The 15,375-nt window shown below is 41.4% G+C and overlaps 1 protein-coding gene across 1 annotated transcript in view; it reads left to right on the forward strand.

Moving 5' to 3' along the window:
* The first annotated feature begins 11,259 nt into the window (after window positions 1-11,259).
* The window catches only part of MESR3 (misexpression suppressor of ras 3), a 113,477-nt gene continuing 109,361 nt past the window's right edge, over window positions 11,260-15,375 (forward strand). The window contains exon 1 of the mRNA XM_019053656.2: window positions 11,260-11,720. The gene's annotated coding sequence lies outside the window, so the exon portion shown is untranslated. The remainder of the gene's footprint in view (window positions 11,721-15,375) is intronic.

Genomic DNA, 15,375 nt, shown 5'->3' on the forward strand with positions numbered 1-15,375 from the left:
GGTCGAGCGATGCTAACACGGAGAGATTCGATTGCTTCGCAGAATATCATGCGGTTTTCTTACATCACCCGTGGTATACCGAGATGAATAGGACATACGAGTCGAGCAAAGTTGGAAAATTTAAATGTTTGAAAGCCAAGTGGTGGGTTTGCGAATGTGTTCGAATGTGCCAGCAATGTCGAAAACTTACCGCACGCGGGACAAAAGCGGGAGGGATTTTAGATAATCTCAAATCCTACGACCCTAGAGGAGATTCCGATTTTAGAGATTTATCGAGCAAAATACGAGATTTATCCCATTCTTTCCTTTCCTGAGTTTATTTATCTATTTATTTTCTATTACATTTCTAATATTTTTTTTTTTCCCTCCTCATCAGGTCTCACACCACCCATCTTATTCAGCAACAACAGCACCCTCTCCACCAGCAGCAATAGCAACATCATCAACAACATCATCAACAACAACAACAACAACAATAATGCAGCTCCAACATATTTGCCCCATCATCCAGTCCCATTTTTATGTATGGGCCTCCAATCCAGCTGCACTACCTATCTTGATCAACATCTTGGGACCGGGGAGTATGCAGGAAAATACTGTCACCCGACTTGGAGAGGTTATATCCACCTGGATATCATCAAGGCAGCAGCAGATAACCGTTGAAAATGTTCCAGGTGGATATAACCTGTCCAAGGAGGCTGGGTCTTTATTCATGCTCCAATACTGGCCGATAGAGGGGGAGAGTTCCCTATCCCTGATATTGATGGGAGCGTGAAACAATACCGGGGATAGGTATCTCTCCCTGTCTCCTTCATCTATATGTTATATATATGTATATATTATTCATGTTTAAAAAAAAAAAAAAAAAAAAAAATAAAGGGTGGAGTCAGTGAGTAAATACCCGAGTTTTTTTCTTTCTTCCTTTTTCTCACTTTGAGAATGGGTGGGTGGGATACTAAACTAATGAGTGATTTAACATTTACAATGCAGGGTGAGCAGACACACGGGGGTCTATCTCTGATAATGTTGAGTTAAATTCTAGGATTAAGTCTAAACAGGAGATAGGTTTCCCTCTGCTGTGGAACCCTCACACCTGATCCATATAAGAAATAGATGAAGAAATATCCGAGTGGAGAAGTAATATTTTTTCATCTTCTGTTTATTCATGAATTAATATGAAACCTTAAAGGTTAGAGTTTTCTCCACGCCTTCCTTCGGATGGTGTTTAAGAGTATTACCTAACAGTTATAAGATGAGAAAATTTCAAACTAATGTCTGATGATATTCATAGGAGAGATTATACACGGGGAAATTTCCGAAATTGAACATTTAGATGACCGTTGACAGAAAAATTGCACGGGATAATTTTGAAAAGGTAATCATACATACAAAGATTACACTCGAATTTTTCGATCTTTAATTTCGGAAATTTTCACCGTTGTACGGTGTGATTAAATTACACGGCTCTTGTCAAAAGTCTGAGGAAATCGTTTGCCGGTCTTCATTTTTGAAAATTCAACCCGGCCCCCGCTTAATTTTTTCAATGTTGTTTGGTGTGACGTCACAGCACGTAAAGACGGCTATCATTTTATACAGTAAAACACTCTCGAAATTTTCCCGCTCAATTTTACATCATTGATTAGCCAGTAAATTAACTCTGATTTTACTAGACTGATAACGATTATCCATCACCCCTCGATAGGTATACAACCCGCTAGTGACCTCACACCATGGTTGTAAGATCAGGCTCCCGCTCAATTTTCAATAAAAATCTGGGGAAATCGATTGCCGGACTTCAATTTTGAAAATTCATCCTGGCCCCCCGCTGCACAATTTTTCAATGTTGTTTGGTGTGACGTCACAGCACGTAAAATCGGCTATCATTTTATACAGTAAAACACTCAATTTTACATCATTGATGGTATATCGCCCAGTAAATTAACTCCGATTTTACTAGACTGATAGCTATACAACCCGTGACAGATAACCACTCGCTAGTGCCCTCACACCGTGGTTGTAAAATCAGGCATCCTAAAATAATCCAGATTTCCCCGTAAAATTTTTCAACAATACCCCTCAATTAATCACGATTTTCCTGATCAGACTGATAACGCGGGTGATGGGTAGGCAACCCGCAACAGTTGCTAGTGACGTCACACCATGGTTGAAAAATCAACATTTTTCTGCACAATTTTACAACACTGGTAACGATAGGTAGTCAACCCGCAACAGTCGCTAGTGACGTCACACCATGGTTGCAAAATCATCCTAAAATAATCAACATTTTTCTGCACAATTTTACAACACTGGTAACGATAGGTAGGCAACCCGCAACAGTCGCTAGTGACGTCACACCCGGGTCACGTGACATAGGTCCCGTCTTAAAGGTCAAGTGCCGAAACGATAGGTAGGCAACCCGCAACCAGTGATCTCACACCGGGGTCACGTAGCTCCCGACTTAAAGGTCAAATTTGTGGCCATATCCCTATATATACACTACTGTCAGGGCTTATTTTGAACCTTCCAATCCCTTTTTATCAGGAGGGGTCAGCTGCTCAGCTCCCTCAGGAAATTTGGAGCCCGTCCGAGTCCGCCTCTGACAATGAAAAATGTTCGGACCTTGTCTTCCTCTCATAATAGGAACATTTGTACCCATGTTAAATCCACAGTATTGTGCCCCTAATATTGCTGCAACATCGTGACATGAATCCACCTAGAGTACCTTTATAGACAGAGTATGGCCATTTCTGTTCCGGTTTTTCATTGGTCGCGAGCGAATAGGCTGACACGATGCTCTTAGGGCCGTAAATAAACAAACAAGATGGCCTTTATCAGCAAGCAAGATTGAGGTTATGCACATCTTACATCCTCCTGTGATAAAGGTGAAAGGCAATTTAACAATGTTTTCATGTGTTTTTCGTGTGCTATTTGTAGATATGCTCGTTTAAATTGTTTACTGCCGCATAATTGAAATTTGTGTCAAATTTAGCTTCTCATCGATGTTACGGTGAGCCGCCATCTTGTTTGTTTATTTACGGCCCTAAGAGCATCATGAAGCCTAAAAACTCGTTAACCAATCAAAAAGCGGAACAGTTTTTCCTGTAGTAACAAGATACGAATGGCCATACTCTGTCTATAAAGGTACTCTAAATTCACCTAGTGCTTATCTGAGCTTGAGTTCTTATGGCAATATTAACATCACAATCTTACACACCCAATGTTGTGGGTATGTTGAGCCAACCTTTATACCAGAAGCTTCTCATCACAAGTTCCCAGCAATTTCCTTTAGTTTGGCTCAAAATGATTTCAATTTAAATGTCCAACCGGGTCATTTCTATTGATTTATCAACTCGGTATTCGATCGTTTTTCCCTGAGTCGTTTATACACGGCGACACGACTCTTCCTTTCTCCGTGGAATCACCCACCCGCACTCTTAGTATTGCAACTATTGCAAGATTTTCCTCTTGAAGCTTTCTAATCTTGATGATAGAGCGTCGATGGTGAAATGAGTGAATATGTGAGGCCCAATCAAAGGCAGAGCGCAGAGATATCATCGGCAGTGGTCTCGCGTGCAGTCTGCATTGGAACTCGAGATTGTTGACTGACTACGCTTTGATGAATAATTAGATAGACACTTATTCCATTGCACGGCGAGGCCGGAAACAAGACAGGTTGCTCATCAGCTCCTCAATAAGCAACAAGCTCACTGGCAACACTAAAAGTTCGGCCAGCGACACACCTCTACCGCTTCACCGAAATCCTCGGCCGAGAGAGAGAGCCTTCGCCTTCGTGCGCTCAACTTCTATAACTCCGCTCTTTCGCGATGATATTTCTCAACATGCCCAATTTCTCACGTTAATGGGTCCGTTGCGCTGGTATAAGGATCGTGTTTTGATGCTTGTAGTTCAGCTAAAAATAATAAGATCCGCTCAAACAGCACTTTTCTACGTTCAATATTAAACGAGATATTGCGCTTTAAAAATTAGATGTATGACGTCACCCACCACGGTAGTAACACCCTTGGTTTCTTTCACCTCACTTTCATCCGAGTTTCCCGTTGAGTAACCACTGCAACTGCGTGTCTCTTTTGACTGATGAGAGCAAGGTGCATGGAGGTAACCAAGGATGTCATTTTATACCGAGGTGGATGACGTCATAAACCGACTTTTTCAAAGCGCAATATCTCGATTACTATTGAAAGTACAAATTTTCTGTTTGTACCAATCTCATTATTTTTAGCTGATCTACAAGAATTGAAAATCAAGACACTATTCTGAGACCAGCGCAACTGACCGATTATTCACAGTTTCGCCAGTAGCCTGCTAGATTAGCGCTCAGGGGCCTGGGGTGCCGGCAAGTCCAGGGAGGGATTTCCACAGGCTCGGACTGGCTATAAGGCCAATCTGCTATTGGCAGATATGCCCCTTTTGCGCGCCGAAAACGCGCCCCTCTAACAGATACCAAAATAAGAAGAGAAAAAAAATTACGACCGAGATTATATGCGGATTTCTTACATGAACGGGAGAAGAGAGCGTTAGGAGTAAAGAAAGGTGCTTTTACGCATAATAGTGGTGAACAGAGGTCCAAGATCCTTTTTCTGAAGCGCAAACACTTTTCTGTAAAATTTTCACCTTTTTGTGACATACGGGTGATTTATCATCCTCCTCCTTCATTCGCATATGCATTAAATAAAGCGTGGGAAAGGATGCGCGTTAACGACGCGACGGCACAGAGATACAACTATTCGTACTTGATGGACGTCAGTGCTGCATTTGAAAAATTGAAGGCGCGATGACGCGAAGCGTGAGCTCTCAATGCTCTGCTATATGCTGTCAATGAGGTGTCGCTCAGATTCGGGAGAAAAGGTAAAAACGAGGCCCGGACACATCTCTTCTACCTTCGGCTGTGTTACTCACGTAGTGCTTGAGGCACCATTCCGAATAAGACGAACGGAAACAAACACAATATAGAAATAAAGTGAGGGAGAGGATGAGCATTAACGACGGCGCAGAGATACAACTATTCGTACTTGATGGACGTCTGTGCTGCATCTGAAGAATTGAAGGCGCGATGACGCGAAGCGTGAGTTCTCAATGCTCTGCTATGCTGTCAATGAGGTGTCGCTCAGATTCGGGAGAAAAGTTATAAGAAAGATGCCCGAATACGTCTTTCCTGATACTCGTTCTTTCTTCTTTTTTCAGTTTCTGTGTCTGATTCTTTTTTAGGACATATTTGCAGACCCACGTCTTAAACTCGTGTAAAGCGCAGCACTGGCTCGGTTTTGTGGAAACGCTTGGATGCATCTAATGGCTTTAATTTTTTATGTTTTCTTTAATTTCTGAAGTCTGTCGGTTACCTCTAATTTTGCAATTTTTACTTTGTACGATTAATGAACTTTGAATCTGAAAATAGCGTAAACTTGTGCTGCGTTGCCAAAATTTGCTGAACCCCTCTCCACATGGGGGATGCCCTACCAGGAGATATTATATTACGCCCTTTTAACCAAGCCGTCCTCATAGATGCGAGCCAGTTCGACCCTCGATTCCCAAGGCTTGGTTATATACAAAATTTTAGTGAATATGCTCGTGAGGCTGTTTAGAAACGCAACCACCTAAATAAAGAAAAAGTTGAAAAGAATCATTTACCTGAGGCTGAGGTTTGTCAGCGCCTTACCTAGGATTTAATGGGTGAACTTCAAGCCGAATTCCTGTAAATACTTCATCATTGATGAGAAAATCAATGAAACAAGTTCTAAAAACCTCTACTAACATCGATATGAGCTTTAATACTTCCACATTCTGTCAGACTCCTCTCATTGACTTGCTCAGCACCGCTGGTGAAGCGGTTAGTGTTTCAAGTCAAAACACCTTCACTCCCGTGCATATGCAACACGGACATCCATGAAGCCCGAATAGTTGCATTCAAGCGTTATAATGTAATTCCTTTGGTATATCTGTTGCAAGCAACATTAAAATGAAGTTTTGATTGTTTCTCTTAAACTCCATCGTTGCCTATTGTGCCGATGAGGTAAACCATAACTTATATTTATCGCGACATTGTCAATTTTCCGATAAATGCGTTATTAAAGTGTATTACAATGTTACCGGCCCTCGAAATCGCAAAAATATAGGGATCTGAGCGACATATGCAGAGTTTCCACTTACCTACTTTGATGAGTTGTCCTTTGCTTGAATTTTTTTTCTTTTCTTTTCTTTTTTTTCTTTTTGGGAAACTAATTTTGACATTCAAGTGCAAAATTTTCTAAAAGATCCCACTGATGAATCGCACGGAATTTGGGATCAAAATGATGACCATTCTGCCGTGCTAAGGAAGAACGCCGTATGAACCTTTAGACGTTGCCGTATTTCTTTCAAGAAAAACCGAATTTCCTGGGAAAATTGTAAATATTCTTTCTCAAATTTTTTGGTCAATTTTGTTCACGATATAATCTAAAATATCTGAAAAAAATATGCATAACTTTCCTCAGAAATACACGTTTTATTTGGAGAAATTTGGCGACTCTCGAAGGTTCACACGGCTTTTTCCCTTAGCACGGCAGCATTCGTATTTCGTCAAAATGAAGTGCGACAGGAAATCTGTATTATCGGAAGCCTTCATACATGTACATGATTTCTGAGGTGCAATAACTATAGCACAATAAAGCCTGGTGAATATATTACTGAAAATTAGAGTATGTTCTGATCTTTCCTTTCTGAAATGTCTAGTTTCTTTGAATTCAATTTATTCTCACATAATTTCTTTTAGCATAACATACATTCTAGCTTCGGCGAAGGCTCTATAAAATTTCTGCATGTTGGTCACAAGGGCGCAGGTGCAGATGATTAAAGTTGCGCGGGAGGCCCGGGGCTGGGGAGGGGGAGAGGGGAGAGGGGATGGCGCGTCTAAACTGCTGCATGCGCCAAGAAGCTCATCATTTACCTAATGTTTATAGATTCTGAGACGCGGTGCGGTTCTCGCAGCATATTAAACGATAGTACTTACTCAAAACCGGTTGATTGTGAGCCTCATGCCGGCTCAACGCACGCCATGCCGCGCCGCCAGCTGCGACTGCACTGTTTAAGTTGTGCTAAAGAAAAACCCCGTATGAGCATCCGAATGTTGCCAAATTTTCTCTCGGAAAGAAATTACTCGGGAAAAAAGTTACGGATATTTTTCCTTGACATTTTCAGAGGCTTTCGATCAAATTACGAGCAAAATCATCTAAAAACCGAAGGAAAAATATATGTACCAATTTTCCCGAAAATTGGCGATTTGTCCAAAGAAACCTTGGTACAGGGTTGTCACAGAATATAAAAAATTAAATTCCCTGACATTTCCCTGATTTCCCTGACACATTTTGGTGAAATTCCCTGACAATTGAAGATGTGACGGATGGTTAAGAAGGCATAATTTAAAATAGTTTTTAGGCATTTGTTGTTCGAAACCTCGAACCCATTCTAGAAAGCAAATGAAGGTAATTTAACAACTTTTCCCTGACATATTCTCGTCATTTTCCCTGATATTTCCCGGTTTTCCCTGACTGTTTAAAATTCCCTGACATTTCCTGATTTTCCCTGACTGTGGCAACCCTGTTGGTAATATCTGAAGGCTCACGCGGCATTTTTCCTTAGCATGGTAGTTGCGGCTGTAGCTTGGCGCATAATTCACCGATTCTCAAGAAATTCTCAAATTTCATCTGCAGTGTCAATCTATTATAGAAAAACGGGGTTTTCCAGGAAATACAGCAGAACGGAACTACTTCGGAACCGCATACCAGTACTCTTGTGTACAGCAAAAAAACGTAAGGGAGGCAATACTTCTGCGCGGAAATTTTCGAGTGTTTATTTATTTTAATTTCATTCATGCAGTTATCATCAATCATACAGAATAAGAGACTCAAATCGGGAAACGAAGCTACAGCATCAGAACCCTGGTAAAAATTGGCGATAGGAGCTGCGTTTCAAAGTACCATAGGAGTTCTTATAGCCGACTGAAGAAAGCGATAGAAAATCATATAGCTGGCTGTAGAAAGTGGAAAAAATCATACGGCCGGGCTACACGAAGCGATAAAAAATTATACAGCCGGGCTATAGTTCCTATCACCGGGCTTTACACTTTATCACCTGGCTGCTGCTTTTTCGCCATCGGCTATAAGAGGCTATAAGAAATTGTGTAGAAATTCGTGTGCTTTGTAAATCCTTAAGTTTGTACGGAATCACCTTAATGTTTACAAAACGCACATTATATTTTCCTTTACTACATATTTTTTTTTTTCATCAATTAAAATGAGAATAATTCATACAGAGTGTGCAAACATTTCAAAGTCATGAGTTGAAAAACGCTGCTGCACACTGGTTATGTTTAACGAAGAGAAATAGCCGAAAAACGATGAGTGAAATTAAAGAAAGAGGGGTTTGAATTTAATTCAAAATGTAATTCATTAAATTAATTCCTTAAAAGGAGCATTCTCCCTAACATGTTGGTTTACGCATCAAACTACGATACACATGGATTATCACATGTATCGATAATCGCATGTATCGATAAAGAGCCTAACACAAAGCGGAGCGGCGGCGCACTGGCGCCTACAAACCTAACAGGGATACTTCACGCATTGCGCAATGCGTGAAGTATCCCTGTTAGGTTTGTAGGCGCCAATGCGCGTTTCGCGCTGGCTGCCCGCCCGACGCGCCACAGCGTGCCACGGCGCTTGAAGCAACTATTTCACACCAGAGGTATTGCACAGTATCATACGAAACTAAAGGAGCTCCAACATATTAGGAATAGGAGGCATCCTTCAAAAGAACGGAGCTTTCCTCGCAAAATAAATCAAGATACTACGGCCCAAAAAGAGAGCAGTATTCCAAAAACTCACTAAGTCCTAGCATCCGTAATTAGTAACGTTTAGCATACACTTTATCGCCTGGCTGTTGCTTAATCGCCATCGGCTATAAAAGGCTGTAAGAAATTGTGTAGCCGGCTATAGAAGCTATTGGAAATCTTACAGCCGGCTGTAGGTCTATGGTATTTTGGAACACAGATTCTACTGCCAATTTTTACCAGGGCGAAAAGATTTCAATCTGAATGCTGCATCTGATTTTATTCGTGCTTATTCCTGGAATTTTGTTTACGAAACTCCTTACGCAGATAGTAAGCGGAAAGGAAGGTGTAAGTGAACACTTACAAGGCTCGGTAAGGTGGAAGTCTTTCTGCTCGTCCCCTTAATTCCCCAACCCAACTCATTGTTTCATCACAAATTACTTACAATGTTCTGTTTTGTGTGTTATAGGTACGTCTATGGTTTTGACTGAGAGTACATCTTGATTCCTCCCAACTCAAGATTTCAGTTGTAATTTTAAAGCAGGTATGCCGCTTATGGATAAATCTTTAAATATTTACGGTGAACTTTTCGCTTCCGAACCTCTTAAAAATTGAGACCTTTCATGAGACCTTTCTTGAGACGCTCCAACATATTAGGAATGGGAGGCATCCTTCAAAAGAACGGAGCTTTCCTCGCAAAATAAATCAAGATACTACGGCCCAAAAAGAGAGCAGTATTCCAAAAACTCACTAAGTCCTAGCATCCGTAATTAGTAACGTTTAGCATACACTTTATCGCCAGGCTGTTGCTTAGTCGCCATCGGCTATAAAAGGCTATGAGAAATTGTGTTGCCGGCTATAGAAGCTATTGGAATTCTTACAGCCGGCTGTAGGTCTATGGTATTTTGGAACACAGATTCTACCGCCAATTTTTACCAGCGATTCGGAGTTCGGTATCCTTTGAATCAATAGGCTGGTTCATTGAAATTGATAGAGAAAGGTATAACCGAAAGAGACAACGGGAAAATGAAGTTATCGTATTGGTAGAAACGGGTGGTTATATTGGAGTACACTGGAAAAAAAAAAAAAAAACACATTGGATCGAGAGTCCAGACTCTTAAAAACATCGACAAGAATTTCATTCCGACAAAGAATCGGATTTTTGCTTAAATCAAGAACCAAGCCTCTTAATTTGAGCGGATTTCCTTTTGATTTAAGGTTAAATCTGATTGAATCAAGAGTCCATTTTCTTGTCAATGTTTTCAAGAGTTTGGATTCTAGATCCAGTGTGTTTTTTTTTCCAGTGTAAGGGAGAAAATGATGAACGAAATAAACGAAATATAAGGTCGCTGGTAGGTTTCCGTTATTATATTTTCTTAGATAACGGTTGTTTTCAAAAATTCTCCCAGTTATGACTACAGCCGCTTCGGATTTTTGCGAAAATCATTGTTTTCTGATATTGGCAACGATATACTATATCAAAAGCCATGAAAAATAGCCAACCATGCATGGCATTAAAAAATTGAAATCTTAGGTGAAAGAGATATTTCAGGGGGTGTTTTATCTTGAAGAGTTAACAATTTGGTTCCCTCCTCTCTTGTACCCTCTGAAATTCCCCTCTCACCCAAGATTTGAATATTTTGAAGCCTTGATGCCTGAGTAAAAGTTATGGAGACTAGCCGTTACATGCGCTTCGGTCCTTAACCGTTGTGAGAATCAGAAAGTTGGTAGTGTAGCCAACGTGCGCTACATTTCAGTATAAAGCTGGAAATCTCAATACAGCGGGGAAAAGCACATTGGAGCACTCTCTAGTTCGAGCACTATCTCTTTGAGGGAATATGGTGCTCGAATGTGCTTTTTCACCCTATATTGATATTTTCAGCCTTATGCTGAAATGCAACGCATGTTTGCTACATCACCAACTTTCTATCTGAAGGACTCGTTGGTCTACCGCAATCAGTTTGTTGGAATGGGCGACAACAAAGCATTTTCCCAAAAATTTGAGGAGGTCGCGTTAGCTCCTACAGGAGGACTTTTGAAAAAACTTGATCTGATAAGAAAAAAAGTCTTATTTGAGCCGATAAAATACGCTCCTGCGATTTCCTTTTTTAATTTAACCCTACGACGCAAGACACTCTAAGCACTAAGCAGAATATGTGTCTGCAAGGATGTTGCCTATATGGGCGTTCGGAGGGGCATGGCACCCTATGCAGCGCGAGCCTAGAATGCAAATGCAACTATAGCATGCATGGGGCTTTTGCCCAGTGCCCGGTATGCAAGAAATTCCGCCACTTCTAGCAGCGGGGCCACCCCCCTTGCCCCCCGTCGTAGTTGCCGGAGGAAGTAATGGCGGGGACGCGGCAGACGCCAGGGGAGGGTGGTGCGGGGGGCGACTAGGCTGAGTCTGCGTTCTTCCCATGCCGACCTGCCTTGCGTGAATCAGTTTACAACTAACGTCGTGCCAGTCAACCGCGCCGCGTGCGTCACTCAATTCGCGTCAAGTGGCTTTTTTCAAATCCCTACTCACGTTACTCCTCCAATTTTCCACAGTGTTTTCCCTCGATTTTTCCTCTGTTTTCCTATTTCAACGGATGAGCCGAATTCGTCCGCCAATGCAAGTGTTTTTTTCGTCAGTGTCGATGAAACTCCTCGCGCTGTGCTTTCAAACGTGATTGAGAATCCTTCACGAAAGATTATCGAATCGATTGCCGAGTTCTTTTGGTTTCTTGTTTTTTTGCGGTGGATTTTTTGGTGCTAGCTTTTTGTACAATTATTTGCAATTTTGTTTTACTGCCGTTGATAAGTGTTTTGGGTCTGATGAGTGTCTAGACGTTTTCAACTAACTTCGTCAGTTTGTTTTGTGCGCCGAAAGGATTACATTCCATCTTTTTATTCGCAGGTAAGATTTATTGAATTGGCGCTGTCTTGATGCTCACTGCAACATTCTTGCAGGTTCCGTGCTTACTCTTTTCCTATCATATTAATGAGATAAAATCTTAAAAATGGCAACGAAAACTGATTCTCTGCAACCAGGCGAGCAAAGAGATGCTTTTGGCAAACTGGTGAGATTGGCGGAGATCTCCGCAACCCCCTCCGCCTTTTTGCTTCAACAGTGCATGATTTAGTGTGGTCATTTTCTGAAAATATCTACTGAGGAACCGACGGAAAAAATAAACTCCGACAGAATGTTTCAAAAACACAAGACCCTTCCAAAATATGAACCTCATCTCTGAGATTTGAAGCTTCAAATAAGGAAGAGTTGGGAGTACTTTGAATATTTTGACTACGTTTTGCAATAGGAAACTGCGATGATTCCTTCATTTCACACATACTTAATGTAGGAATGTGTCATTAGTTCCGTTTATACACAGGTGCTTTTGTGGGTGAGCCAAAATTAGTAGTTCTTTGTACCAAAATTTAACTCATTCCATGAGTATTATTCGAAAAGTCTCACGTTTCCTCTCGAAGTGTTTTCATAACACTTACATGAACGATTTGATCAATACTTCTGAATTTTCAGAAGTTTTCCAAAAAACAAAAAATCAAATCTTGTGCACGCATACGTCAATACGTGTTGTACTATAAAGCGTGACTTGAATTTCGGAGATTTTGGAAAACAAATTTTAACATTCAGAAATAATTAGTCGATGGATCAACTGTTGAATCGTCTTTGAAAGCGCTGAAGGGTCTTTTCAAGGAGCGGCTAACATGAATCTTATTCGCGAGGGTTAGTGGACGGAAAGAACACGATCCAGAAGATAATTATTCGTACAACACGGTATGGCTTATTGCCGCTCTTCCACTTGAAGGGGATTGTTCCGATCCACTTTCCGGGACGCACGCTGAGACGCACGCGTTTTTCATAGCACTTTTCTTGAAATGGCCTCCTGGAAAACCCGATGGGTTTCGTTAATCTTTGAGATTTTAATCGAAATTCTCTGAGACTACGGTCTGTTTTCCTGAGCAAAGTCACGATCGTCATATCGACGGTCAAAGTGCGAAACTACGTATATCTCCATTTACATCATTGTAGACTTCCCGACACACTTTATTTTTTCTTTGAAAAAGTTGTTATCCTATTTTTCTTGATACCTCCTTGAATTTTGCTCTCTGTTAGCCGAATATTTCTCATAAATTTTAGCCATCAAGTTGGCTTTTTTCTCCCCGAAAAAATAAAATAGGAGTGGACATTTTGAAACACCGCAATGGAGAACCGTGGTTTCGTGCTTTGACCATCGATATGAGTTGAACATAGAGGGTTAATGTGAGGCAGCCAACTGGGCTTCGATGACCTTCATGGTAAGATGCACCACAGTCATCGAATAGAAATTGAGCGAATTGATAGAATTGAGCTGAAAGCGAAATCAACATTTTTGGCAAGGTGGTATGCGGGTGTGCTCAGTAGATTCCATGTAGATTTAAAAAAATGCATCATTTTTTTTTAAAATTCTACTTTCTTTGACCAGAAACAAACCAAATGAAGCTGCTGCCTTTTACTAAAATTACAATTTCAAAAGCAAAAAGTTCCCTTTGTATGAGAATGAAAAAGAGACATCCTACAACAAGCAGACCCCATATTTTCCAACAGAAACTTGGTCATTCTTTTCTAAAGTTTATTCTTACGTGCTTAGCAACCCAAAGAAGTGAAGTTGGAAAAAATGAATGGGGGACCAGAGCCTATGTACCCCTCTGGGGGTCTACTAGCATGGGGTGACAGTGTACATTACGATCACAACTTTTCGAGGGGGGTCCTTAGGCCCCGAGGCTACGCCCATGGTGACATAACGATTAAACCCAGCGTGGTTATGTGGACAAGGGCCATCTAGTTTCACATCCGCGAGCTTGGATCCTTCCTCGTTCTTTCTTCTTGGACGCTGCAGCCTCCACTTTCTTCGTAGCCTCTCGCCGATCTATTAGGCATTCAAATTCATCCGAGTCGCGGCTAGCCGAACAATGGCTGGCGAAATTATCGCCTATGCAGACGAAGCACTCGTGATTAATACTTTTGTGACACAAAGTCACTTTCTTTGACTCCTGAGAAAGTATGACGCATGTTCTCCGCCGCCATGGTTCCTTCTGACAAAGCAAGATTGCTTCACCTTCGCGTGTAGTAAAAAAAATAATTAAGGACCCTCGCCTGCTCCTTTCCGCCCCCGCCTTGAAATGTTTGCAAATCGAAGGGGCGGAAACCAAAGAAGCTGAATTGCATCGCAAAATTTTCAAATTTCACCTGATCAATCAATTTTTTAATAAATCCAAGGATCCAGTTATTATATAGAAAATGTTGAGAAATTCTTGCCAGATCGCAAAGGAAATCTGCAATCGCTCTTGAGTACTTTCATCGTGGACTTTTACCATGGTGAATGGTGTTTGTTGTATACTAGCGAATATTTTCAGACGTATCGGCAAGATGGCGGTGTGGAGATAAAAGTTACGGATCATCATCTTCGAATTCTCACGCAAGGACCCAAGCAAAGGCGTTTGCCATTTTATGAAAAATTCCGAGAGTGCAGCTTGAGAACGGCTTTAAAATACGCAAAGCATCCAATATTCGGCAATATGGAGTCGCCCTCAACGGAAAGATGCTTGGAAGGATGATGCCGCTGAATTTAAAACAGTGATTGATTTACGGCTCCCGATTAGCTTCCTTTTTTGGGTTAGTTCGTTCGTCAGAGAGGACTCGAGGTCCCCGCCACAGCATCGCGAGGAGTTTTGAGATTTTTCGACGGATTACCGCGCGCAAAAAGTGACATCACTTCGGAACACCACCTTGCGCAGGAAAAATCGCAGATTGAGACTGCGTTTCCAGTCCAGTTGAGCGCTTCTACAGTAGGGGGTCGAATGAAGTCATCAAGGATAGGTACAAAAAATATCCGCTGTGCGTACTAATTGCTGCTTGAATGTTTGAGGAATGATCGAGTGAAATGGTATTTTAAGCTTGATTATTAGCCTGGCGATGAGTCAGCATTTAGAGTGCTCCGTATACTCGTATCTTGACAAAATAATCAAACAAGACGGTTTTTTACTGAAATTTCAAGATCCGTATCGCGGGGCTGGGTGTTGGGAGGCGTCGGCAGAACGCGTCCTGGCCCCCAACCCTCAGAAGACGCCGCGCACCCGCCAACTTAGTGCAAGATGGGGAAAGAGTTCGAGACTTAATAAAACTTTTACTATGCATAATCTGAATGAAAATGCAATTCTGCGTCCTCCTTTTGTATCTGATTTGGACGAAAGACTCGGTACTTAACGAGGAGGCTAATCCCCCCAGCTACTACGCGGCCAAACCCTCAGAGGGCGCTTCGTGCCCTTTCATATTAATCTAAATGCGGGTAATTTTAGTATTAATCTCCTGTTTATAACTGCAAACATCATCCAAATCGGCCCGGTTGATCTTTAGAACGAAGTGTGACGAACAATGAACATCTCCATTATTTACATTTCCGAACTATGAATAAAACGAGCTTATTTAAAGACCATAGTCCATAGGTGATTATCACATAGGTGATAATCACCATAGGTGATATCACACAGGTGATTGACATGAAATTATGGTT

The sequence above is a fragment of the Bemisia tabaci genome, chromosome 3 (genome assembly GCF_918797505.1).
Source record: "Bemisia tabaci chromosome 3, PGI_BMITA_v3".
NCBI lineage: Eukaryota > Metazoa > Arthropoda > Insecta > Hemiptera > Aleyrodidae > Bemisia > Bemisia tabaci.